This window comes from Vicugna pacos, chromosome 2, assembly GCF_048564905.1.
Source record: "Vicugna pacos chromosome 2, VicPac4, whole genome shotgun sequence".
In the NCBI taxonomy this organism is placed as follows: domain Eukaryota; kingdom Metazoa; phylum Chordata; class Mammalia; order Artiodactyla; family Camelidae; genus Vicugna; species Vicugna pacos.
The window spans coordinates 98,427,499-98,454,656 of NC_132988.1; the positions used below are offsets into that span (position 1 = coordinate 98,427,499).

The 27,158-nt window shown below is 32.0% G+C and overlaps 1 long non-coding RNA gene across 4 annotated transcripts in view; it reads left to right on the forward strand.

The window, feature by feature from the left end:
• Positions 1 to 27,158, forward strand: part of LOC140700455 (uncharacterized) — a 108,691-nt gene that overhangs the window by 76,468 nt on the left and 5,065 nt on the right. Inside the window, exons 3-4 of one of the 4 annotated variants that reach the window (XR_012078849.1) lie at positions 2,770 to 2,870; positions 13,987 to 14,129. The exons of 1 other annotated variant lie outside the window; for it this stretch is intronic. This is a non-coding gene — a long non-coding RNA (uncharacterized lncRNA). Of the gene's footprint in view, positions 1 to 2,769; positions 2,871 to 13,986; positions 14,130 to 27,158 lie in introns of those variants that run through there. 2 more of the 4 variants (XR_012078857.1, XR_012078859.1) reach the window with 2 other exon arrangements.

The following is a 27,158-nucleotide window of genomic DNA, read 5'->3' on the forward strand; positions in this document are numbered from 1 at the left end:
CTGACCTGATCCAAAACAGACAGATAAAATTCTCTCTTCCAAGACTTTTAAAATATAGACTCAGAGGGACATTAAAGTTGTCAGAGTCAAGTTACACTAAAGCAAATTTTCTTGTGGCTAAACATCCCAATATTAAAATTAGCATAGACCTAATTTCTTCTTTCAGCAGTTTTGGTTGTTTAACTATTTAACTTCCAGAGAGATATGCCCAATATTTGTCCACTATGTTCTTTTTTTTTTTTTCCTTCTTGAGCAAATCAACCCTGGTTTCAATGACTAATTCCCAATGAAACCTAACAAGAATCTCAGAAAAGAGAACTGGTTGTTCAACAATGGAAGCAAATAAGTTGCTTGCAAATTTTTAATTTAAGTTGTGTTTTCCAATCAGATTTCTGCTGCCTTATAGATGAAACATGTGATTTTTCTTTCTTTTTTAACTGATTTCAAACTTTAAACAAATTTGTAAGTTTGAACCATGTCTACAAGTATGGGTAGTTCTGAAAAGCTTAATGGGATTTCAATTTAGAGCTAATTCAGATAGCAGCAGGCTCTTCTTATTATAGTGTCTGATAGCAATGGTGGTTTAATAAATAATTGTTAATGAAATTACTGACTACACTGCTACTTCCAGTGCCTGATATTGGGTGAGGTTTGCCTCATCCACTTTCATTGTGGTTTTGGCATTTTCTTCAGAAAAAACAAAAAGAATATCCTTGCCGAGTTTTCTTCTTAGATCTTTGAGAATCAAAATTTCTTTGACATCCCATGGTTTATTCCAGTAGTAGCAAACTCTGAGCCTCTGTGCACAAGAGGGCATGTAAGTAAGTAAATCAGACGTGGTGGAGACTGTGAAAAATGGAAGAGAACTTATCCAGTGTGACATGAGGCAACCAGCACTCAGCTCCCAATTTTCTCATGTAGAAATGCAGACCCACAGTAGTGAGACTACCGATCAATTTTTTTTTTTTGACATTATGACATTAATGGCATACTATCAGACTGCTTCCTTCTTTAAACATTTCCATTTGGGTAGCTTCCAGAATTTCACAACTAAATAGTAAACCAAAGAGACTTTTTTAAAGTTAAACTAGATTCATTTTCTCTTATTTGCAATATACTTACATGATATTTATTTCACATAAATATTTTAGTAAAGTGAATCATTCTATTTATTTCTGTTGTATGATTTCATTGAGTGCTTCTGATTATTTGAAGTTGTATTCTAGGGGATGTGTACCTTTCCTAATGAAGTGTATAATTTTATATAGATCAAAGTTCCCTCTACTTCTCTCTTCACCTGTTTCCACTGATTGTCTTAATAGACTGCTTGACTCCAGCTTTGATACAGAATAAGTTTATTCTGTAATTATGGAAATAAAAAAAAAAAGTGTAGATATATTTGCATAAATTGGGGAAGCAAAATATAATTACATGTTTAAATGTCTCTTTAATAATTTTTACTTGTCAACAAAATTAGAACGCATAAAGTACTTACATATTTTAGGTGACTTTCAAGTGGAAGAGCTAGTCTAGAAGAAATCTGTGTCTGTAATTTTTGAGACAGTTTGACAGCACTAATGGGCAAAATACTCTTACATGACATTTTTATAAATAACCCAAGATGTATGGTCTTCAGTTGATTCCAGTGCATGTATTAATGCTGTTCTTTTTCATGTGCTAATATCTGTAATCATTCTGATTGAAATGTATAAAAAGATAAGAAGGAAGGGTTGAATTATACCAAATATGTATTTTAATTTTTAGTTAAGGATGTAAGAACATGAAACTGTACCAAAAAGTGGCTTTTGATATTGGAGCAGTGTTTGCTGAATGCCAGTAAATTATATATAATTAATGAGAATACTGTTAACTATAACATATTAATTGAATTGTTGTAACATTTGTGTGTTCTTCAAATTTGTCTTGAATCCTCTTATATGGTCTTAGAGGTCTATTTTTATATAATGTCAATATAAACCATTGAACAGTTGAAAACAACCAACCATTAAACAATATAGTCAACTTCTATATAAATTTACATGATGGCAAATATCTCATTGTATTGACTTATTTCACAGAATTAGTCTGTTTAGGGACCGTAATCTTGCTGTAAGTATTCAATCAGATCTAACACAGGCTATAGCCATTATGCAAATTAAGCAAAAATAATTTTCTTTTCTTTTTTTTTTGAACAGAGCAACATGTTCAGACTCATCTCACTTCTGAAATTGATGTGTTTTAATTCTTTTTGCATAGTTTTGTTTCATTCAATTGAACATTGATAGGGTTTAGGACAGGCTCCCCCAATTTATGTCACTTTGTGATATAGATTATTTTGAGTTCAAGTTACTTAAGAAATAACTGGTGCAAGAACAACACTCTGACTGTCCTCTGTCCCCCAGAAGCAGGAATTAAATCTCCCATGTGAAGGCATCCTGCGTATGCTGGAGGTTAGGAGGCGTCCTTATCGCCAGAGGTAGGGAATTCAAGGCTAAGAATGCTGTACAAACAAACTTTGTTATTTCTTCATTACTTTGCTTCCCCAGGCAAAAACCCCTTTGTTTTTTCAAGTGTTCACAAATAATTATTTCTTTGTCTAAAAGGTATAAAAGCTGCCTGCGTTTGTCACTTCTTTGAGCTTTCTTATCTTTGGGGTTCCTGTATGTACAAAATTAAGTTTGTTTTCTCCTGTTGATCTGTCTTATGTCAATTTAATTATTAGTCCAGCTAAAAATATAAAGATACAGGAAAATGTTTCCTACCCTACAGCTGGCGTAGTCAGCAGGATAAACCTCATTGGCTGGACACTGCTTCCTCCAGGGCTGCTGCAGTTGAGAGATTCTGGGACTCCTGACAAGCTCCAACAGAAGGTTAGAATTCTTGCCAAAGTTAACTCTCCCAGATCTCTCTGTATGCGTGGTCAAAAGAGGAAGGTACAATTTTCTTGTTCCTTCCTTGTCTAAATTTAGATTAGGAAGAGAAAATATTTATGGGATTAGTTTCTTGGGTATAGCTTCTAGTAAAAAATTGGCATGAGTTCACTTGGTTTTTATTGGTATTTTTCCTCCCAGAAATGATGACTTTGTTTCTTTGTCACTATTTATGTTGTCATTTGTCATAAGGAGAAAAAAAAAACACAACAAAACATAGGGTACAATACAGGCATAAGCCCCATACCCTGCTGTTCCAGCGGGCTTCATAAACTGGTGAGTCATGGTTCTCACCAGACCTGTCTATTGAGATGAAACTTGCTGTGTTCCCTGACATAAACAGGATGAGGGCTTTTCTTTTCGCATGTCCTGAGAGTTTTGTGACCAGTGAGAATATTCTCCCTGGTATCTGCTGTCTAGATAATATACTTAATTTTCTGCATCCTGGTGGCCAAATAGACTGAGGTTCCAAGACACAAAGTCACAAGTAGCACTTTCTCTCTTAGGCCAAGCCAGCTCTAAGGGGAAATTGTCATAATGGATCCCAGATCATAAGGGGCCTTGTCATCTCCACCTTTGTTGCTTTGTTAGTGATTGAACAGTTCCATTCCAGTGACGCCTGCCCAGTTTCACAGATTAATACATCTGTACCTTAAGGGACCTCATGTTCTTGTAGGAAACTAGAGACAACATTTTCATTGCATCATTCTTACCACGTATGCAATGAAGGTCTTTGATGTTTTAGAATACCTTTGGGAATAAACTTTCTGGCTCTTATGAGGGCCACATCTTTTGTGTTCCGTTTGGGAATGCCTCTTACATCCATGGGTAAGCCACAAAAAACAGTTTCTGTTTTGAGTCTCTATTAAGAAGCTCTTATTCATCAATGGACATGCAATGGAGTCTTCGAGTTGGAAAAACTTAAAAATGGAGAAATTTTTAGAGAGCTTTTATTTTAAATAGTTGATTTATTGATATCTATGGAAAAGAGAAAATTGAAAAGAGAACATGAAGAAACATAGCAGCTGCTTTTACGGACTTTGTAAATAAGAAGAAAGAATGGAAAGGAATTAAAACATAGAAAAAAAAGTAAAAACCAAATCTCCTATAAATCCCCCTCATGCTTCCTCTTATACACCCCTTATTCCAAACTTCCTTAACCTGACTCACCAGAAGATCTTTTGGATCTATAGGCCAATGATCTAATCCCCTCCTCAAAACCCAACACCATCTTCTTGCCAGTTCTCCTAACTCCTAAAGCTCCTCCAACTTCCCTAGAAAAATCTGAAGGCTTACGGGGGACACTCCAGCCTGACCCCTAAGGCAGGGGTATACAGTTTACTTGCATAATTTCTGAATATCAGAAAATGAATTTAGCAGAGGCACCTGGGACAGGTGATATGCTTTCTTTCCAGTCCCTTTTAACTCCTTCCACATTTTAGGGCTTGATAAACTTGCCCTGCCAATTTCAGACACTCCTAAGCAATGTCATTTGGATAGGATCCCTACCACAAAGAATTCAAGTCCCTTGGACAACAGCAAATCTTTTACGTTATAAAGCTCTTTTATGTCCGTTTTTAAAATATCTTATCAAATTTAAAGAGAAATTAAAAATATTAATTGCCATGCATAAATACACTTATAGGGACTTTGATTGCTAATGGAGATTCTTCCCAGCCAAGATTATGTTGTAGTTATCAGACAAGCCAGTTCCTTGACCCTCTCCCCTTTCACAGAGAAAATAAATGGCTAGAACCTGTCCCAGGATCCTCTTCAAGTGACCAGAAAATGGCTAAGTTAGAAGCTAATAATCAAGGTTTGATAGGAATGATATTATGGGCTATCCCCACAAAGTTAATTGGTCTAAATTTGAATTATGCATACACCCAGAAAGAAAACATCCAAAAATATTTGTAAAACATTTTATACAGGCATTTCAAAGGCACACTGCATTAAATCCAGCTCTAGAACATAGGAATCTTTAAATTTCTGCCTTAGTCGAAAATTTCCTCCCTGATATAAAAAAGCAGATTCAAAATAATGTGATTAGGTGGGCTAATCAATCTCTAGATATCACAATGATAAAGACTATCCAGTTCTTTGAAAATGGCTTAAAGAAATACCAACAACAAAGAGTTGGAATGAACATTTTTTCTTATCACCAGAGATAAGGAATTCAAGGCCAAGAAAGCTGTATAAACAAACTTTGTCATTTCTTCATTACTTTGCTACTCCAAGCAAAACCCTCTTTATTTGGTCAACTATGTACAAATAATTCTTTCTTTTTCTGAAAGGCATAAAAAGCTGTCTGCTTTAGTCACTTCTTTGCACCTTATGTCTTTGACATTCCCGAATGTACAAAATTAAATTAGTTTTCTACTGTTGATCTGTTTTATATCAATTAAATTTTTTGACCAGCCAAAAAGAAACTAGAATGGTAGAGGAAAATTTTTCATCTCCTAAAACATATATACCAGAGCAGGTCAGTTATGTAGTACTATACATGCAATATCCCAAACTATAAATAAGTGTAAATCTGAGTTTGAGGCTAAAAATATACCCCCTTCTGTTTTTTGGGCTTTTGTCTCTGTTTCCATGTTAACAGAAGACATCATACCAGAGTATATTGCCACTGGGACCATCAGAGTCATCCTTACTGTCAGAGAATACAAACCCACTGACCAGACATTCTTTATTAAGCTGCTAGGATTTATGGATTTTAAGTTTTGAGGTCTTTGTGCTACCTTATTACAAATTCAGCAGCTTTATCAGAATCAGGTTCAAAAACAGGAAGCATGTTTGATTTCATTTAACAGTGTTTCTGACATTGAAATGTGATGAAATGACAGCACAGGAAACAGAAATCATATTTTGGCTTTGGATAAGAACAACAGGAGGAAAAGACACTATGATTGCCTTTAATATTTTTGTTTCTTTTAACTCTTTGAACATTTTGAATGGTATGTAATCTTATGAAAGAAAAGCAATCAAAATTCTAAGAAAATTTTGGATTTGTTTCAAATTGAGAGACTAAATAGTGTAAAGAAATAAAGAGAAAAGAAAGTGACTAATTATTCCAGAATTACATTTTCAGTGCTGTATTGAATGCTCCTTAAAATGGAAGACAGACATCTGATTGAGAGGAAAAGAAATTTTTCCTTGTAAACTTCAGCATTTGATGTCCAGTGAAAAGACAAAGTAGGTTAACAGCTCAGGCTTCTTCGAATGACTAATGACAATGTCAGATCTATTTTAGGAGATATCACTGTTGCTAAAGTATCTTGTGGCTCATGAGCCCTTTTATTGGAAATACACAAAGAAAAGCAGTGATCAAGGTCACCATTCACTGTGAACACCAAACAATGTAATGACATGGACTATTGGAAACTTCGAACATTTTATCAAGCAGGAAAAATTGAATTACTGAGAACAAGAATACCGTGAAACATCAACAACCAAGAAGAATAATTTTAAAATGCTAGACTAGCGTATTTTGAACATCAAATTCTTCACCCTTTTGGCCAAGCAGACATGTGGGAGAAGTGAATTAATCACAAATACACTATGCATTAGTCACTTTTCGAAGTGGTTAGTGTTTGATATTAATAAGTAACATTTTCCCTGGTTAGACTCCTAAAACGTGCACAAAGTCACCTGCTGTACACATTATTTGTTCCTTGGACAGTGAAGTCTCAGGCTATTGAGGATAATCTAATTCATTGAAGAGGGGGAAATGCAAATAGAAATTTAAGGGAAAGAACACAAATTATATTAATAAATATAAGCATCAGATATAGTAAAATAAGACAATTTTTGCAAAGAATTAATAGAAAAAGGGAGGGCATTGCTTCCTATTGTATTAGTCCCTTTAAGGCATAATTTTCACATTATAAATATTCCATATTATTCCAATTTTAGACCTATACTTATAAAATTTTAATTGTTTAAGGGATTAACAATTTTAAGACGTTTGTTTAAAAATACTTTACAGAAATTTAATTAGCTATTTTTTGCATATTTTTATTTAATAAACCAATAAATAAGAAATCCAGAAATATTAAAGAAAAAAATTAAACAAGAAGTTTCTTTCTCCATTTCCATATTTTAATTTTAATTTTTAAAATCTCATTAGATTATTTGGCATTCATTTTGTGCAAGATATTATTTGAATTTATATAATAAATAAATCATTATAGATTAAGGTTTCCATTCTTTTAGTTTTACTTTGTCTCAACTTCTAATTTCTTTATGGAGCAATACTATATTCTCTCTATTATTTCTTTTTATCTTTCCCATTATTCTTTTAAAAACATTTTTATAATATCAATGTATAGGGTGTACTTTTTTGAAATCTAGTTTGATATTTAGCTTACATCTATCTCTGTTATATTTTATTTAATCTATTTTAATTACTATACTTAATATTTATAGTTTTAAATAAATTATAACCAGTATGGCTCCTACTTCATGCTTCTTCAACAATCTAACTTTTTTATCCAGTATTTAAATTACCACTTTAAGGGTTTATCATTAAAAAAATATCCTTCAGAAAGATGCATCTAATTTTCAACTGTAAAAATTGAGGTTTTAAATATTTGTAGATGGATGGATTTGACCCAATAATGCACATAAAAATCTAACATATACACATAAATGAAAACTTAATTTTTTTATGTTATTATTGTCTCTATTTCTTTGTAATACAGCAAACCTTTAAAAACTGTGCAATAAGTATATTTTAGTATTTTTGATGTCATATGTTCTTTAGATTTTACTCCTATCAAAATTGTGTATGTATCAAAAATTAGTCATCTCATAATGCAAGTAATTTTAATTGATAAATTCATGATAAATAATCATGTATCATTTTAACAATGTTGTCATAAATTTCTATGCAATGGGGCAACTTGGGTTTCTCTTGATTAGAATAAGCCAGGCTAGCTATGCTAACAAACATAAATAATGTTAACAAAACAAATGGTTATTTCTTGGTGTTGGGTGTTATAAATTCTTCTCTGGATCCCAGCAATTCTCTAGGGCAATTCCTCCCGTTAAAGACTCAGCACTTCAAATTGAGCAACTCCATTTCCTCCTTGGGTACCCTTCATATTACCTTTCCAGGAAAAGCAAATGCATAGATAATTGAGCATTTTACTGCCTGAGCTCAGAATGATCTACATCCTTCCTGCTCACATTTTATTGACCAGTATTTCCCATAATTTTGCACAACTTAAAGTGGGGCTGAAAATATAGATGTTTTGGTTTTTCATCTGTTCTGAAAAATTATTTTTTTCAGTTAGTATATGAAATCTAATAACATTAATTTAATTATAGAAATTGCTTGATTTATTTATCTTCCAGTTCATTTGTTTCCTGTTTTTTGTTTGTTTCTTCTTTTCTTCCTTTTTTTGGATTATTTGAATATTTTTGAAAGTACACTTCATTTATTGACTTTATAGCTGTACCTCTTTGTTATTTTTCAGTAATTTATCTTGAAATTAAAATATATATTCTAAAATTTTCCCAGTCTTCTTAGAATTCAGTAAGTAAATTTGAAAACATATAGGCCAATTTAGCATCCCCATCCCCATTTCATTTCATCCTTTATGCTTTAGATATAATGTAAATAAGCTCAATAAAAATATTTTTGTTTTATAGGATATAGGTATAATGAAATGCAGAGGAAATTTTAATTTTTAATTTACTAGATATTTTTCAGAGCTAATATATTTATTCCTTTATGAGTACTAAAATTTCTCCTTGGTACCATTTCCTTTCGGTCTAAGAAACCATCTTTAGTATTTCTTGTATTGCAGGTCTCCTGGCCACAAATTTTCTAATTTTTGTTTACCTCAAAATGTGTCTATTTCCATTACTGAAGGATTTTTTTTTGCTGGATATAAAATTTTTGACTTTAAAATTTTATTTTTTTGAATATTTTAAAGATGTATATTTTCTGGTCTCTATTGTTATCAGTGAGAAATTAACAGTCGTTAGAATTGTGGTTGCCTTGTATATAAGCTTATTTTCCTCTGATTAATATCAAGACATTTTATTTATCTTTGGTTTCAAGTATTTTGTCTGTAATGAGACTAAGCATGGTTTTCTTTATATTTACCTTTCATGGAATCTGCTGAGCTTCTTCAATATATAGATGATATCTTTCACAAAACTGTGATAATTTGGGGTTGTAATTTCTGATACTCTTTTTTTCTTCTTTCTCTCTGTGGAAATCTAATTACATACATGTTGGACTTACTGATATTGTCCCACAGATTACCGTGGCTCTTCATTTTTTTTAATATCTTATTATCTTTATTTTCACATAGTATAATTTATATTTAACTATCTTCAAGTTTGCTAATTCTTTTTACTGACATCTCCATTCTGCTATTAAGCCTATCTAGTAATGTTTAAAGGTCTGGTATTATGTTTTCCAGTTCTAGAATTCCTTTCCTGCTAATTTTTAAAGTATGATTTCTGTGCTATTCCCTATCTCCTTATTCATTACAAGCATATTTTCCTTTATTCCATTTAGCAATATTCCATTTAGCATCATTATAACAGCTGTTTTTAAAAGTCTTTCTCTGATAATTCCAAAATATCAAGATTGATTTTTATTGATTTTATTTTCTCTTAGGAATGGGCTACATTCCCCTAGATCTTATTTGTCGAGTAATTTTGGATTGTACACAAAATGTTATGTAAAGTTTAGATCATACTCAGTTTCTCCCATGAGTGTTGATATTGTGGTTTTAACTGGCTATTAGCTTGGTTGTATACAAACTGAAAATTCTGTCTTGTACAGGAGCTCATATCTCAGTTAAGTGTCTTTTTTTTTTTTTTCCCTTGAGCTGTGTTGTTAATAGTCTTTTCATGCATGATGGCGCTGGGTCAGACAGAGGTTTATACAGTATTTATATATAAAAGTTTGGCTCCTCTCTCTGGCTCTCCATTTTCTACTATTTTTATCCTACATACTTTTGGTGGTAGTTGTCCTAATCTCTGTCCTCTTGCCTTTAAATCCCAGAAGACTGTGAGTCATCAAGCTGTAACCAGCCAATAAAAGATGACTGCAGCATGCCCACAGGCATAGCAAATAATAATAAATAATTAATAATAATAATAATAATAATAATAATAATAATAATAATAAATAATAATAATAATGTTAATTAAAAACAGAAGAAAGAAAAAAGGGAGTGGTGGTGGTGGAGTATATCACATACTGTCCATCCAAGATTTTCCTTCCTCCCAGAATCTACGTACTTTTGTTCACATTTCAAAGTCTTTAGATAGTTTGTTGTGTGTAATATAAAGTTTATAGTTATTTGCAAGAGTGTTGGCCTATTTCGAACTTACTCAGCCATACTAAAAGTGGAAACCAGTGTAGACTTCTTTGTGCATAGAAGAGAAGATAAAATGAATATTGGTGTATGTTGGTGATACTGTCTTCCAAAACTTGGTTCAGTTTATCCCAGAATCTTTTAGTATAAGAATTGCAAAAGTTCTTGTTCAAGATAAATTGATGATAAAGTGTTTTTTCCCAGTTAGAACTAACATTTGGGGAAGTGCACAGAAATAGGTATTAAATAATCTTTGTTATATCAGTACTCCATAAAGATTAAATAAAGCATAATAATTTTTATCTAAAAATTGACAGTAATTTCTTGAATTTGCTAATTGGATTCACTAAGTAAAAGTGTCTAAAATATTAGGTCAATACCACATTTTAATTTGGTAATTCATGTACTAAAATATGAGATAACTTTACTATATAATTGCTTGAGAGCTCATTTTGACATCTTTTACTACAGATTTAGAACTGAAAGAATATGAATATATTCTTTTTGGTAGTAAGCCAGAAGCTCAAAGCAAGGCATGCCTCCTTCTTTGAATAAAACAGTAAGAATGAGTTCCTAAAGACACAGTAATTCTCAGAGACAGGAATTTTATTCAGTCAAATATAGCTAATGAAATGGATAACCACAATTGTATTCTAGTTTTCAAATATACAAAGAATTTGTTTTGTCAAAATTAAGTTGGTTATAAAGTAATGTTCTACAAGGTGATATTAAAACACGTATTAACTTTTACTAAAAATGAAATACATATGATTTAATATAACAAATACCTTCAAAATGCCCTCCATTTGTCTCTTCTGATTGTATATACTAACAACTGAAAAGAATACCTTTAACCTAGAGTACAATTCACTAAAAAGAACTAAAGTAAATCAAATTAAGAGACAAAGTAAAATTAAATGACTTGTTAGCCCATATAGAATTATTTATTGACTCTAAGGTAGGTTTTTAAGTATGTTAAACATATTAATAGGGCAAAAACCACTTTATTATAAAGATCAAACTTTCATTTAAAAAATCAGCTTAAGCTTTGTTATATTTTAAATACATTTTCTTTTTTTTTCCCCTCAGGGTTTCCCAAGGCCATATATATTGATTAATTTCTTTGAAATATAAGTTTATTGTGGCTATAAAATATTTATAAAAGAGAGTTTTATAGTAAATGTAGCCATGAAAAGGTATTTTTACACTTTGGAGTTTTACATCTACTAATACATTATTTCTGAAAAGTGGCTTAATCTGATAGTTTTTATCTATGCAACTTGGTCTTAATTTATATTTTTTTAGTTCGTGGGATATTAAATAAGTCAGTCATCCTAAGAAATTTGTGAGACCAACTAAAGACAGCTAGATCACTGTATAACTAACACTCACACATATTACATATGCAAACATTGTGGCAGAAAAATTCTAAGATGGTTTCCAATGACTCCCACCATTTTGTGTTCCAGAACAAGAGCAGTGGCAGCCGAGGCCACAACAAAGCATTGCTTATAATGCTCATATCTTAACAGTTTTCAAAACCATTGGGACCTAAAATTATGGACTCCAGCTCATCTTTTCTTCATTATTGTGGCTGGCAGAATAATGCCCAAGTCCTAATTCCCAGAACCTTTGATATGTCATGGGACATGGGACTTTCCAGATATGATTAAGTTTAGGGCTTCATCTGGTAGGCCTAATGTCACCATAAAGGCCTTTATAAGAGGAAGGCTGAGATGGGGGGAGGTCATAGTTAGTAGAAGAGGATGTGATAGGTGTAAGATGTTGGAGTTATATGAAGAAGGGAGTCAAGGAATGCAGGCAGCCTCTAGAAGCTGGAAAAGGCCGGGACATAATTCTTCCTTGAAACCTTCAGAAGCAGCCTTATAGCCTTGATTTTAGCGTTTTGACCTCCAGAACTCCGACAGAACAGTTTTGTGGTATCTTACACCACTAAGTTTGAAGTAATTTGTTACCACAGCAATACAAAACCAATACAAGCAGTGACTACTCTCGCTGAATAGGTATATATAACATATGAACTAGGAATTCTAATCACACTTGTATGCCCAGACTATTTACCAATGGTATGTATTAGAATTTTTATAACAGTAGTATGTAAATACCAAAACTACAAATATATTATAAATCCATCAGAATATCAAGCATTACCTCAGGAATATCCATAAAATGAAATGTTATAAATCAAAGACAAAAATACATACCATTGATACACCCAACAATATGGATGACTCTCACAAGCAGCATATTAAGAAAGAGATGTTAGGTCAATCATGTATGATTTAATTTATTAAGAAAAAAAGACCTTTAGGAACAGAAAAGTAGCCTCTGGTGTTTGAGGTAAAGGTAGTGGTTTCCTTAGTGAGTTGTAAGTGGCTGGGTAAGATCATAAAGGGGCTTCTTGGGTTGAGACTATTCCGTTTTATAATTTGGTGGTGGTAACTTAAGTTGGTTTACTGTGTAAATTTATCAAGCTGCAAACATATGACTCATGTGATTTTCCGTATATGTTACACTTCAGTAGGGAGTTCACTTAAAAAAAAAAAGTGAGACTATTTGCATTAAACAGCACTCTCTAATCCCTCATTAAAAGAGTTGAAGGAAAATTCAGTTAAACCAGATTGTCTCAGTTTGGGCACAGCATTATGTAGCCGGCTGTCCCCCAGTCATAGGCTAACCTGTCAATCATGGTGCTTGGTTCAGTTACCCTGTTCTGGTTCAACCAACTATAAACTAAGCAGAGGACACAGTGCACTTACAGGAAGAACTGTGAGGAGAAAAATGTACCTTAAAAAGGAACTGCAGGATGTCTGACTGGAAATGTTATTATAATGTTTCAACACAAGAACCTTATATAATCACAATATATTAGGGCAATCAAATTTGATGATCTGAGCTTTTGAAAGGAACTTTTTAAAGCTTTTGCCACCCTAATTAAGGTGATTTGGAAGCAGTAACTTTAATGTTGATCATTAAGCATGACAGTAGATGGTAAATAAGAGATGCTGAGAAACCCAGAAGTCCCTGCTGTTAATTCAGAAGCAGTATGTTTGAAATAAAGTCTTTGGGACAAAGGTTCTTCTGACAGGACAAGGTGATCTGGCAGGTAGGTAAGAATAAATGGTCTTGTTACCCCTGGTGTACCTTAATTATTAATTAGGGCTCAACATTTAGTGTCCATTCTGCATTTTCCTACTTCTCAGAAATCATGACATACAAAGTTTACTAGAGTAAAATATAATTAATTGGAAATAAAGAAAGTGAGTATTTTCAAATAATATGGTTAAATCCACTGATAATAAAATCACCAAATTATGTCTTATTTGTTAAAAAATGGCAGTGTTTAATTAGTTGAGCTGCATTATTGTGGCCTAAGATGATAAACTGCAAGCTTATTACTTCAAAAAAAAATGGAATACAAAATTAAATTATTTTCATACTGTTTTACTTAGAGAATAGAAGTTTAAAACTTTTAAAATGTCTGTAAAGTGTTAATTGCTATTGTTTACTTTCAATATACTTCTAATGAGTCAAACTAGAAGGAGGTGAATAGACCTCTTTTGTTGTGTTGTTCAGGGGATTTTGGGGAATAAATGAGGCATTTCAGTTAGTATGCTAGATCAAAACTTTTTTCAGAATAATAGCAAGATAAGATTTACTTTTTGTTTTCACTTTTATTATCTCACAAGTGTGCAGTAGAGTTTACCAGAGGCTACAACACGTGATCGTCTAAGAGACTGAATGCAGAAGCAGACACAAGAATGCAGTTATCTTTATTGAGTCAGACAGAAGAGATCTGTTAGAGTTTAAAACAGTGCCACTCTCCTCAGTTTTTGTTTTGTTAAGAGCAGTTATTTTTCCAAATTATACTAATAAGAAATGCTATTTCTTTGTTATTATTATTTGCTATTTTATTATCTATTGCTATGTATAAATTTATCTATTTAGTATTACTTATTACATAATTTATAAATTTATTTTAAATTTATTTTTCTATTTATTAATTTTTATTATTGCTATTTATAAATTAATGTATTTATTATTGCTGTTTATAAATTAATATTTTTATTTTTATTTTTGTAGTCCAATACAGTGAATATCAATTGATATAACCAATTAATAAAAAGTTATTTGGGATCCTCAATAATTCTTAAGAATGCAAAGGGGTCTTGTGACCAGAATGTTTGAAAACAAGTAGACTAGGACTCTGCCACTAGAGCACTGCCCTGATAATTTCGACCTGTTAATTTATATAGACTTTGTCTTATTTCTTGAGCTCTCTCAGCCTCTATCTGCACTCTATAATTCCTGTTAATTCTAAGCTAAACTTCTTTTCATAATTATACAATTTTGTTGTTCCCATTCCCATAGAATGATTAGGTCAGATACTTGGTTTTGGCACTCTCAAATTCCATTTCCATCTTTTCTACAGAAACACTGAAAGAATTCTAAATTCCTCACTATAGTGGAGATTAATTTGTCCTACCAAATCCATTTTCCCTCTTATCACAGGACTATAAGTGTAAGGCAATAGATGGTCATGGGACTCTCACTGGTATAATATGATAGTGACCTCTGTTTTGTTTAAAAGATACTTTTTCTGCATTTTCCCACTTCAACTTTTCTTCATGCCGCTTGTGAATGAGAACAATCACCCTTGGTAGCCATGTCTTGTATCAGAATTGTCCACTATGCTGACTAGAGACCAGTGACTCACCAAGGAATGTAATAAATACGCAAAGGAAGTGAACTATGTTCCTCAGCTGTTGTATTTCTGGGTTTTATTGTTTCAGTAGTTCTACTTTTATTTTATTATAATCAATGTGCTTGAAGAGTAAGAGGACTTCAAATAAGTACTTAAAGTAATTCTCAAATTATAAATAAAAGTTTTACCAGAAGTATGCAAACATACTGATACCAAAAGGACTTTTCAAAATAATGTAAATGAGAAAAAGAAAAGTGATTGGACCCAAGCCCAATATTAAAAGGATAACGAAAGAATGTATCAATAGATTCAGTTGGGATGGAACTCTTATTCAGGATTAAGTACAAATTACTGAAAAACCCCAAAAACCAAAAAACAAAAAACCGGGCTAGAGATGCTAGTGGAGCATGTGAGTCCTTTTCTCAGAAAAATCATTTGACAACCTGGCTCCTTAGCTGTCTTACTCTGCCTGTTTTACTCTATATCATTCACCAACTTCCGCATAGTATATATTTTCTTATTTGGTTATTATCTCTCCATCACTGGAATATAAACTCCTGAGGGCAGAGAATTTATTTTTTGTTAACTGCTATCTCCTGATTAACCTAGTAAGTGTCACATAGAGATGCCCAATAAGTATTTTATTACATGAACAAATATTTTATTTCACATAGCACAGTATGCCTTATTTTTTTGGTCACTGTCACACTTCTGTTTGTCATTTTTTGCACATATGTGTTAATGTGATTATCTTAATAAGGCATATCACACTCAATAAATCGTTAAGCTCCAAGGGGGCATGAATTGTGCTTATTTTGTTCAACATTTTATCTATATATATCCAACACATTATACAATAACTGGTGTATATGAGATTTTCAATACAGATTTGATGAGTGAATGAAAGGACTCCCTGGACTACTTGAGGTGAGAATAAGATGATTTCCTTTCTACAGTTTCTGGAAGAGTGTGACTTGGTATTAAGTTTAAAGGCAGCTCTTTAATAAAGCAAAGCTTTTGGGGTAGGATTCACCCTATTGATGTTGTAGAAACTGTGGTTTTGTACAAATGTATAATGACATGTAGCCCCCATTATAGTCTCATTCAGAATAATTTTACTGCCTGAAAAAAGCCCTGTGCTCTGCCTGTTCTTGCCTTTCCTTCACCTAACTCCTGAAAACCATTGATTTTTTAAATTGTTTCCATAGGTTTGCCTTTTCCAGTGTGTCATAAAGATGCAATCATAGTATACAACCTTTTCAGATCAACTTTTTTAAACTTAATAATATGCATTTAAATCCCCCATGTCTTTTCATGGCTTGATATCTCATGTCTTTTTAGCATAGAATAATATTCCATTATTATTGAAATATTATAATATTTGACTTCATTAAAATAAAAAAGTTCTGCTCTGTGAAAAACAATGTCAAGAAAATGAGGAAGACAAGTTGCAGACTGGGAGAAAATATTTGCAAAACACTCATCTGATAAAAAAATGTTGTATTAACTTTTTTTAACTTGATAACATGCATTTAAATCCCCCATGTCTTTTCATGGCTTGATATCTCATATCTTTTTAGTGTAGAATAATATTCCATTATAATTGGAATATTATTACAATATTGGACTGGTTATACCACAGTTTATTTATCCATTCACCTACTAAAGGACATCTTAATTGCTTCCAAGTTTTGGTAATTATGAATAAAGCTGCTATAAACATCCATGTGCAGGTTTTTGTACGGACATAAATTTTCTGTTTCTTTGAGTAAATACCAATGAATGGGATTGCTGGATTGAATTTGAAGAGTATGTGTTTTTGTAAGAAACCAACTATCTTCCAAAGTGGCTGTGCCATTTTGCATATCCAACAGCAAAGATTAAGAATTCCTGCTGCTCCATTTATTTTTCAACTTCTGTATTGTCAATGTTCTAGATCTGGACCATTCTTAGTAGTTGTGTAGTGGTGTCTCATTGCTTAATTTGCATTTTGCTGATGACATACGATGTGGAGCATCTTTTCATATGCTTATTTACCATATGCATATCTTCTTTGCGAGATGTCTGTTAAGATCTGTGGCCTATTTTTTAATCATGTTGTTTGTTTTTTTGTTGTTGAGTTTTAATATTTCATTGTATGTTTTGGACAATAGTTTGTTTTTTTTGTTTTTTAATCAGATGAGTGTTTTACAGATATTTTCTCCCAGTCTGCAACTTGTCTTTCTCATTTTCTTCACATTGTTTTTTTACAGAACAGAAATTTCTTTTTTATTATAATGAAGTCCAATGTATCAACTCCTTATTTCAAGGGTCATGCATTTGGTGTAGTATCTAAAAAGTCATAGCCAAACACAGTATCCTCTAAGTTTTCTACTAAATTATCTTCTATGAATTTCATAGTTTTTGTGTTTCTTGTTTAGGTCTGTGATTCATTTTGAGTTCATTTTATTGACATTTAAAGTCTGTGTCTAGATTCCTTTTTTTTTTTTTTCCTATGGATATTGAGTTGTTCCAGCCTCATTTGTTGAAGAGACTGTGTTCTGTTGTATTACCTCCACTGCCTTGTCAAAGATCAGTTGACTGCATTTATGTGGATCTATTTCTGGGCTCTCTATTCTGCTCCATTGACATATATATCTATTCTTTCACTAAAATCATGCTATCTTAGTTATTAAAGCTTTATAGTAAGTCTTGAAGTTGGGTAGTGTCAGTCTTTCAATTTTGTTCTTTTCCTTTCATCTTATTTTGGCTATTCTGTGTCTTCAACCTATCCAGTAGAATCAGTTTGTCAGTATCCACAAAATGATGTGCTGGGATTTGATTAAGATTACACTGAATTTGTAGATCAAATTGGGAAGAACTACATCTTGACAATATTGGATCTTCCCATCCATAAACATGGAATATTTTTCCATTTATTTAGTTCTTTGGTTTCATTCATCAGAGATGTTTAGTCTTCCTAATTTATATCTTGTACATATTTTGTTATATTTATTCCTAAGTATTTCATTTTGGGGGTAGATGATGTAAATGGTATTGTGCTTTTAATTTCAAATTCCATTTGTTTGTGGCTGGTATATAGAAAAGTGATTGACTTTTGTGTGTTAACCTTGTATCCTGAAACCCTGCTATAATTGCTTATTAGTTCCAGGAGTGTTTTTGTTTAATGTTTCAGATTCAGAAGCCGTTTTATCATCTGTGAACAAAGACAGTTTTATCTCTTCCTTTGCAATCTATATACATTTTGTTTTTTCATGTTATTGAATTAGCCTGGTGTTTCAGTGTGATGTTGAAAAGCAGCAGTGACAGGGGATATCCTTGCTTGTACCTGATCTCAGTAGGAAGGCTTCAAATTTCTCACCATTAGAAATGATATTAGTTTAGGTTTTTTTGTAGATATTCTGTATTAAGTTGGGGATGTTTCTCTTTATTGCTAGTTTACTGAGAGCTTTTATCATGAGTAAGTGTCAGATTTTGTCAAATACTTTTTCTGCAACTACTGATGCAATTGTGCAATTTTCCTTTTTTAGTCTGTTGATATATTTCATTCCATTATTATTCCTTATTTATGCTTTAATGTCCATGGGATTTGTAGTCATGGCCTCCCTTTATTCTGATTTAATAATTGTGTGCTCTTTATTTTTCCCTTAGTTAACTTGGCTAGAAGCTTATCAATTTTAATCTTTTCAAAACATTAGCTTTTGGTTTTGTTGATTTTCTCTATTCTTTTGATTAAGGTTAGCATGGCATATCTTTTCTCATCATTTTTGTTTATTTGTTTTGTTTTTTAATTGAAGTAAAGTCTTACAATGTGTTAGTTTCTGGTATACAGCATAGTGATTCAGTTTATATATATATATATATATTCACTTTTATATTTTTTTCAATATAGATTATTATAAGCTATTGAATATAATCCCCTGTGCTATATGGTATGACCTTGTTGTTTATCTGTCTCATCCATTTTTTTATTCATTTGTTCAGCTGACAATTTTAATTTCCCAATATAAATCTTGAAATTGTATCAAATAGTGTTATAATGCTAGATAAATATAAATATATATACACACACACACAACACACACATACACTTGTGTAGCAAACTACTTTCACAAAAATTACAGTACAAAATAATAAGTTCTTTAAAAAATGGAAAAAAAGCAAATGTTGTTGGAGCAAAGGGGAAAAGAGATTAACCCTGAATATAGGAGTCAGTTTTGTATGATAACAGCATGTTAGGTGAAGGGGTAGAGATTTGGACTTTACGCCTCAGGTTTGGAAAGCTATTCTTGGTTCTGCATTAGTAGTCTGGTCATCAGCAAAAAGGCACTTAAACTCCATGGTATTAACTTTCAAACTTTATGGATGATGGACCTACTTGAGAGCTTGATGAAACTTTCCATAGGAAATATACATGATTATACATAAATATTCAGGTGAAGAAATACTACTGTATAAAAATCTGTTTCTTCATCTACAAAATACATATATTGCATGAGACAATATTAAGATTTCTACATTTAAAAATCATGGATATTTTCTCACTTACTTTCATTTGCACTAAATTGTTTTCAATGGACTGAAAAATTTATTCAATCAATAAATTTTGGAGCATGCACTACATACATATCATGGATTAGAAGCTGAAATAAAGCAATTAGCAACTTACAAAAAAACTTTCCCTCATGGATAAGTAAATAATGGTAAATGATGATAAATATTTATATTTTTTGCAGTGTGTTTTGGAACTTAACTATCAAATTTTCAGCATGTCAAGCTCTAAAAAAAGTATACAGTTAAAGGGAATATGGGTAGCATATATTATTTTCAAAAAAAATAATCAGAACTTGGCCTAGTATATCAGTTAGGAAAACAAAACACACAGCAGTTAAATTAGCAAAGATTATTTGTTACGGAGGTTGTTTTAATAAATATCAAAGAACTGAAAATCCAAAACAGTAATCCTAAGCTAACATAACTGTAAGTAAAAGCAGGAAGCAGCTGCCATCTTTCCTAATGTGACATTTTTGCCAGTCAGGTCAGTGAATTCCACATGTATCTTCGAAATAAAATAAAATTATTAGGATATATCTTAGTATTGCTCATTTTGTTTCCACATTTCCAAGTATAGCTATGTAATTTCTATATGGATAGTCAAAATATTTAAGTTTAAAATTTGTGTTTGAAAATATACCTTGATTTTGCTCTATTAGGGTGTACCTTTTCCTACTTTGGAAACCAAAAATGAATATGTTGGCTCTTTTTTGACTATCTGTCATGCTATCATTGCATTTCTTATTCATGTTACTTTTCTCATGTCTCAGTCTTGTCCTCTATACCTCTCTCTCCCCTATCATAACCTCTTTAAATGTACTCAAATAGGGTAATAGAACAGGAAATACTCCATGAGAACAAACTAGGAACCATGAAGGAGAAAGGAATCAGGGAACCAGTCTTTGGGAGGAGATTCAATGATAATTTCTCCCTCTAACATAGGGAACCTGCTCAGTGTCTTCATAGCAAGATTTTAGATTTTTCCTAGACTAGTGTCAGCTGTGGAACTCTCATTCTTTCTCTTTGCATGTTGGGATATTTATTGTCATTACCCTATCCTTGTTCCTCTAATACAATTTGTTGGAGTTCATAGGTACTCATATCAAAAAGATACACATTTAAACCTGGAATTACCATGAGATCCTAGTCTTTGAATATGTCTTGATTGGACAGGCTGTTGGTCTCAGTTCGGGGCAAAATTGAGTATATTATATATCAGACAGAAAAAAATGGTGAAACATTATATGTAAATAGAGAAATTATATCAAATATTCCTTTTCATTTCTGTGGAAAGATTTTAATTCCTTTCTCATTGATATTGAATATTCTTGCACATTTCAGCCAATGCAATATGAGTGAAAGAAACATTTTACTTTTAAGTGTAAGTTTTAAGAGCCAGCATGTGACTTGCCCATGTTCCCTTTTCTCTCTGCCGCAAGATTGGCAATGATTACTGTCATGAGTTTGGCTATATACAGTGAGAGCAAAATTGTTCTTTTTGTTGTGGAAAACTAATGACATTTGGTGTTCATTTGTTACTACTACTCACCCATCTTTTCTAACTGATATATAGTTGATCCTTGAACACTGTGGGAACTAGTGTCCCACTAACCATACAGTTGAAAATCCATGTATAACTTCATAGTTGGCCCTCCCCCTCCATATATGCAGTGCTGAATCCTCAGATTCAACCAACCAAGTATCGTGTCATGTAGTATGGTAGTACCTATTCAGTGAAAAAAATCCACATATAAGTTGACCTACGTGGTTCAAAGCCATGTTGTTCAAGGGCCCACCATAGTTCTCACTATACTTCATATGCACAGTTTTCTTTTGGTGTCAGACCATATAGAGGCAAACCATTATCCTTAGCAGACCATTGATCCTATTTCTGTGGTTTCAAATTTTTGAGTATGTAATATTACTCTTCTTATTTTGGAGAATTAAATACTGTTTACTTTGTCTCATATCTGGTGCAGATAATACTTTTTCTTTATCATTTCCCTGGATTTTCAAGAAAGATGATTTCCAAGAAGAGAAATGTAGAAGGATGAATAAAACCCATTAATTTTAGCATCATTCTTTAATTCAGGGTCATGATTTAGAGTTTCACTTGTACATTCAAGATTCTTACCTATTAAAAACTAAAACAATGATTCATCATCTATAATTTAGAGATTCAGTTTGTTTCTATGAAAGAACAACTTAGAAACATTAAACAGTCTGACAAAAAATCCAGGTTTTCACTATTTTTTCCAGTCCTTTGGAAAGTGTCTCATGAACCACTGACTCAATTTTTCAAAATGAATCATTTTTATCTAATAATTCCAAAGTAATTTAACTGTGTTCCCATAGTGAAAAAAATAATAGTTTGCATTCATATTTAATTGGTTCATAAAATACTTCAGCAAAACAAATTTGATGATGACATGATGGCACTAATATTTAATGCAAACAAAACTGACTTTGGTATGCATATTTTTCAACTAATGGCAGTAGAATACCAGACACAGGAAAAAGTTATTTATTATTCATAATAATTTATCTTTCATATACATCATTCTGTATTTTTTATGAAGAAAATTTTAAAAATTAAGTTTTTTTAAGTGATAGGCATGTAAAAGAGCTTTTAAAAATGTGTAAAACTATATATGTTACTATATTAAGAAGCCTTATCTCTGCCTTAAGACCGTAGTTTACATTTTGCTGTTGTGTTTCTGTATTTGTATCCTATGAATAGTAGGCTATTCTTGCCATCAAAATTTGATCCTAAAATAGAATATAACAATTGATACCTTTTGTCTATGATCAAAGATTTTAATCTCACATATGAATTTTTAATACAGAAGATTTTTTTAAAGTGAGGATCTTAAACCATCTCTAAACACTTCTTTATTTGATTTATTTTACAATAAAAGTAAAGTACTCTTTTATTAAGCATTTAAATTTATTTCATATATTCAGTGAGGTATTTCAGAGGGTTCTGACATAATAAATAAATGAAATCTTTAAAAAATAATTATAATAAGGCCTCTTGATTTTGACTTAACAATAAAAAGTGTATTGAACAATAAAAATTTTTATGACGTTGTTTAAGGAAGAAAACAGAAGAAAATAAAAATTAGTAGATTTTATATATCAGCTAAAATATTCCTTTTAACATATGGTACTGGGGATTATTTTCACAGTCCACAGATCTGTGAGTATGACAGTAAACATATGCTTGAGCTTTAAGCATCTCAAGTAGAAATAGTATTAATTTGAAATAAATAATTTCCAGCACTGATTGAAAATTGTTTTCCTTATCTAATCACAGTCCATCTGTTACTAATATAATTGCACTGTATATTTATAATGATTCTTAGGACTTATATTGAGGCAGAAGGGGAGGAAAATTGGAAGGATGCTGCTAAACTAACAGAAGAAATAAAGAAAAAGCATACACCAAAAATGTCAAAAATGCACACTGGAAAGGGAAACAAAGATTTCCATAAACACTTGAAAAAAATGCATACATCCCCCAATGTTCATAGCAGCATTATTAATCAGTGCCAAGATATGGAAGCAAGCTACATGTCCATCAACAGATGAATGGATAAAGAAGTTGTGCTGTACACACACACACACACACACACACACACACACACACACACACACACACACTGGAATACTACTCAGCCATAAAAAAGAACGAAATCTTCCCATTTGCAGCAACATGAATGGACTTGGAGGGCATTATGCTAAGTGAAGTAAGTGAGATTGAGAAACATGAATACTGTATTATATCACTGATTTGTGCAATCTGAAAAATATGACAAACTAGTAATTAATAAAACAAAAAAGAATCAGACTCACAGATACAGAGAACAAACTAGTGGTTACCAATAGAGAGGGGAGAAAGGAAGGAGAAATATAGGGATAAGGGAAAAAGGGTTATTATTGGATTATTTGAAATCATGTACATGAAACTTTGGAAAATTGTAAAGTACTGTAGAATTTAAAGAATCTTTCACTCAATTAAAGAAAGAAGAAAAAAGATTTTCATAAACATATCTAAATTATTCACTTCTATTCATTACTATTACCACAAAATCTTTATTTCATACATACAACAAATTCCAATTTATAATTTTCTTTTAATGTGAGTTTATTCTTTGGAATATAAATTCCATGAACATATTGCCTCTGTCTCTGTGTTGTATTTTTGCCACTTAATGGAGTGACTGGTCCACAGTTAATAAACATTTGTCAAATGGATGGAAGAATACATAAGTGAGTGAGTGGCTGCCTCTACCTGAAGGATGCTGGAAAACTTTCAGATGAAATTTGAGCTGGATCTAGAGAGTAAATAAGAAGTGAGATATTGTATTATGTAAAATACAACTCATTTAACATGAGCTAAGGTATAATACAAAATATTAATGGCAGAAAGAACAAGACATGGACAAGGCCAATGTCTGGGGAGATAATATAATGTTAAGAGAAACAGAGAGGAGCAGAGCTACATAATTTCTTTCTCCCATCTGTTTTGTCAAGTAGGTAATAGAGAAGAAATTCCAAGTTAAGGTGTTTATCATAAAAATGTAACAGTAATATGAGTTTCAACATAGGTTACCAAAAAAGACTCATTGTGTTTAGATAGAGCATTTTTTGCTTTGTTTTGGAAGACATAGATGATTATCTACCTGTCTCCTTTCTCTTCTACTTTTTTTTTTCCCACTAACAAATACCTAAAATTTGTTCAGAGCAGCAAAGTGTAAACTCACAGATATCAGGAGAGATCTCCAGAGACAAAAAACAACAGATGATTTAATATACTTGTATATTTTGATATGGAGGAAAATATTGCTTTCAAAAAACTCTGACTTTTATGGTTGATGCTATCTGGCAATTTCTAGCATCATTATTTAACACTATTATTGTCAACATGAATAGTTAACATTTAAAAATATATTAACACCATTAATTAGTTTGAAAGCATATTAAGTTCATGATTGTTGGATTCCTAAATAGTTCATACAGAGCATGTTATTTAATACAACTTATTATGTATTTATTTGCAAGGGAATTATAAAGATGCTGAAGAATAAAGATTTCAGCATCTCATACTCAATATGTACCAAACAATTCCCAATTCCCAAATTTTATCCCCAACACTCTAATATTAAATTAAAGCCCTATACTCTTACATTCTCTGTAAAGGGCACCAGGGTATCTATCTACTTCAAGTCAGAATCATGGAATTCACTCTTTTTCCTTCTCTCTCTATCAAAGCACTCATCTATCAAATTCAATCACCAATATTTCTTCACTTTAAGGAAATATATTATTTATTCATCTTTTAATTGATTCATTAAATCAATACTTTACCAAATGTTTAGGACTGCATGTAATTGGTTGGCACTGTGCTAGGCCCTAGTGGAAGAATGGTGCTTCTAGAAAGGAATAAAATAAGCAGCGACAAACATGTGCTATGGTTAAGTTTTGTCTTCATAACAGTTTTGCCTCTGAATTTATATTTATGATTTTTAAAATGCTTTTCAATCCTCCACACCAAGAAAGTGCACATTTTATAATATATGCATTTTACTTTGATGATAAATATAATACATAATTATACACATCTCAAATAATTAAAGATACATAACTAGGAAATTGAAAGTAATCAGAAAAAAATTGTGTACCTTAGAAAATTACTAATTGTTACCTTCCTACCAAAAGCCTTCGACTGATTTGCGATTTTGTTATTTATGATAACGGTTGACGTTAATAGAGCCACAAAGAAACATAAACTCATGATTCACAAGAAAATTGCCTGCCTAGAAAGAGGAAGAAAGATGACTCTCTGAAGTGCTCTGATCGTATTATATGAGGTAGTCTCATTAGGCACTTCTGTGGCAGCTCTAAAACAGCACAATTAAAGCCAAACAAATCTTAATTTATTTCATGAAAGTGTATATTCCTGAGAGGCATTCAATTGAAGTCCACAAGAGTAAAGAAAAACTTACAGCTTAAAGATTTTTATTTTTCATATCAGTGTATGATCACTTATATCTTGAAAATTTATCCAATATGTATGTTTCATCCTTTTTTCTGCTGCAGAGAAAATATCCTGAATCATTTTTTGTGAAACAAGCAATAAAACTTTATATTGCATGAAGTGTAGTAACTTTCAACATCATCTGAGTTTGAAATCAAGATAAATGTAACTGAATTAAATGAATCCAATTTCTTCCCTCTTGTGATAAATACCCAGAAGCAATGTATTATTTTTTTCCTCCCTGGGGAACAGGTTGGGAGATCAAGATTTGCCTCCAGGTGGATTATTGAGAATATTTTAGGAATAACTTTTGTCCATGAGTGAGGGAAGCAGGATTTGGCAGAAGTAGAAGTTTAACTGTCATGCAGTTATAACAAAATCTTTTATCCAACCCTTTAAGAATCCTTGAAGCTGGAATGAACCTTCCAAAGTGTCTCAAATGAAGTCAAGAGAGACAAGCCTTTATATTCCATGTGGACCGTTAAATGTAGGCTACTTTCAGGAAGGAGAATAATACTTGGTAAATTATCTCTCTTCAGTTGAGGGCATTGCTTAGAAGGAGGACTCATTAGTGAGCCATCAACAAGTGGTACTCTCAGCAGCAGGGTGACTGAAAATGTACCCACTAGGGTTCTGGGTGGCACACCACAGTATCCACTCCAAGATAAATCAGTAAGATGTAAAAGTAACACCTCAGTGTTTACTGATTGTGATCTATCTCATTAAATTTATTCAACCACATTCATTAAGAGCAAATGTTAAAAAAAATTTATTCAACATGACTGACTTGTAACAAAAATGATATAATATTGTGAAATCTTGGTCGTGAGCCAACCTTTTGCAAGTTTTTTTTTTTTAGACATTTGGTTAAAGTGCAAACTGCTTTAAAGAATTGTATTGAAGATGATTGCAGCCTGCTTATACATTTTTTAATTGCTAAATTTAAACCCAGTGGTTGTTCCTTAACATTACTGTCAAGTGCCCTGACATCTATCATATGAGCATGCCCAGTCCTAGAGCTAAGTAGGTTGCCAAGACCATGAGAAAGGCCAGTGGACCCATCACTAAAGTGAGGTAGTTACTCACATCAGCCAAGAGTAGGGAAAGCCAAATGAGAGAATCCTAGCATTATCCTTAGAGAACACTGAAGATTACTGTTACAGATTAAAGGAAAAAAAAATCAGTTGTTCAAATCCAGGTTAGTAGGGGCTTGAGATATAAGACAAATCCAATGAGGTAGGGTATTTCAACATGACAGAAGAGTCTACAGCCCAACTAAATTAAGAATTGTCAAAGTTTGGGAACACAAGTGGGTTACACTTCTTTCTGATCTCTCTATATGTGATGCCTTTGTTCTCTTTCACTCAAATTCTAATAATAGTAAAGAGTGAAAGCAAAAAGCTACCCCCAAAAAAATTGTCAAGGAAACTGAAGAAGATAGACTTGAAGTGACTATGAGTAATTTTCATTATTTCTCATTGATTTTTATTGATTTCTTACCTCCCAGCATATGCTGAAGACAAACACATAGGTAGGATTATGGTGTCTGCTATTTGTGAGGG